Source organism: Cyprinodon variegatus, unplaced genomic scaffold, assembly GCF_000732505.1.
Source record: "Cyprinodon variegatus isolate N-32 unplaced genomic scaffold, C_variegatus-1.0 Scaffold486, whole genome shotgun sequence".
Lineage (NCBI taxonomy): Eukaryota > Metazoa > Chordata > Actinopteri > Cyprinodontiformes > Cyprinodontidae > Cyprinodon > Cyprinodon variegatus.
The window spans coordinates 545,494-547,459 of NW_015150939.1; positions in this window are offsets into that span (position 1 = coordinate 545,494).

Here is a 1,966-nt window from a genome sequence, read left to right on the forward strand (position 1 = left end):
AAAAAAAAATCTCTCTCTATATATATATATAAAAAAACACAATATTTTAATTCTTAAAGCTTTCAGGTTGCCTCTCAAACCCATAGGAGCTTCACAAAAAGAAAAAGAATCATGTATGTATTTTATTTTTCAAAAGATCAGCCACCCAAGAAAGGACCAACCAACAGGGAGGATGTGCAGAACAACTCATTTATCCTGGATTCATAGAGGAGAAACCACAGAGATGTTCTTCTTTTATTATTATTTATCTTTATTTTGGTCCACAGGATATGTTTAAAAGCTTAATTTTAATCACACCATATAAATGAAACATCCAGAGAAGTGTGTCTCCTGTCATGGTAAGTTTTTTTATAAAATCTACAGCCTCCTAGGAGGTCTGAATTCTGTAGCTGTTTTGTCAGTTGTAAGAAAAACTAATAAAATAATGAATAAAGCTTTTTAATCCTTAGCCTATTACCAAATATTCATACACAGTGTAGTTTGCATAGGTTTTGATTGCACTGGTTCCTGTATCAGTGCCAGTAATAGCTTATTAGTTCCCCATTTTTTTATTTACTTTAACTGCGGAGAATAATACGAAAGAGGATTAGGGCCACTGAAAAAAATTTAAAAATTAACAGATTTTTTAATTTTATTTCAGTGTAATATGAGAAAAAAGTCAGAATTCGGACTTTTTTCTGAGCATTCTGACTTTTTTAAGAGATTAAAGTCAGAATGCTGAAAAAAAAAAATCAGAATTCTGGCTTTTTTCCCATATTAATTAACCTGATTTATATTTAAAAATCAGTTAACTTTTTAAAATGTTTGGCCCTAATCCTTTCCCGTAGAATAGTTAATGAACAATGTCGTGAAATTCTTAGTTTAAACTATATTTAAGATGCAAGTATTTTAGTGGGGCCCATTCCGCTTTACTTCAGTTCTCTAAAAATCACCAGAGTGTAGAAATATGATGTATATTGTGAGAAAAATATACATAATTAACATAATAACCACAGACCACTTATTGTAACACAGTAACATTTACTGGGCTATAAAAATTCCAAATTTTTCCACTTTGATTCAGTTAAATCCTCTGAAAACCTCCAACCTTTAGCTGCACTTATCCTCATCTAACCCTGACAGGGTTTCCTGTCCAAACTATTTCAAAATCTCACCCCAAGGTTTGGTGAACAGCTGGCTTCCCTGATATAAGCTCTTCACGGGCGGAGCTAGATGGGGGGCCAGGGGTGGCCATGGCCGCCCTTAGCTAATCATTGGCCACCCCTACCATTTTCCCCCTTCTAATACAGATGGTGGGAGCAGTAATACTCTAAAGTAGAATATTCAAAACATTTTATTTTTTTCATGTATTTAAACTAAAGTATCCTGGCAACAAAAACACTCTGGTTAATTATGCTCTTCAATAGGATAAATATGGAATTTATCCACTCTTCAGAACTAGATTTTGTTTTATATGGTCATCCTTAGTCAAATCATAGATAAATAACTAATTTAATAAAAACGTAATTTATGTAGATATTAGTACTTTTAAATATCAGTTTTATGCAGAGTGATTATTGATAAAAGTAGGTAACCCAGAACTCGGAACTGAAAGATTTTTATCCACTATACCTTTTATCTAGAAAGCACGGATATTTACATTTTTTTTTACTGGCAAAAGGTTGTAGGAAAGTATAGTTTGTCTTTATTTAGAAAATATGGACGTGCTCATATGTGTTTCTGTTGGAACAGAGTAGGATGACCCTGAGTTTCTGGCGCAGATCCACTTTAGGCCCCCCCTCAGTGTACATTAGTTATTGCCTGGGCACCCTTATAAAAATGATCTAGCTACGCCTCTGAAGCTCTTCGATATACTTTTACTTCCTATGTATTTAATGCAAAATGTATGACTTAAAGCATACATAGTAAATAAAGTGTTATCATTTGTTTGTGTATAAACTCCATGGCTGGATATAAAGTCTCTCTG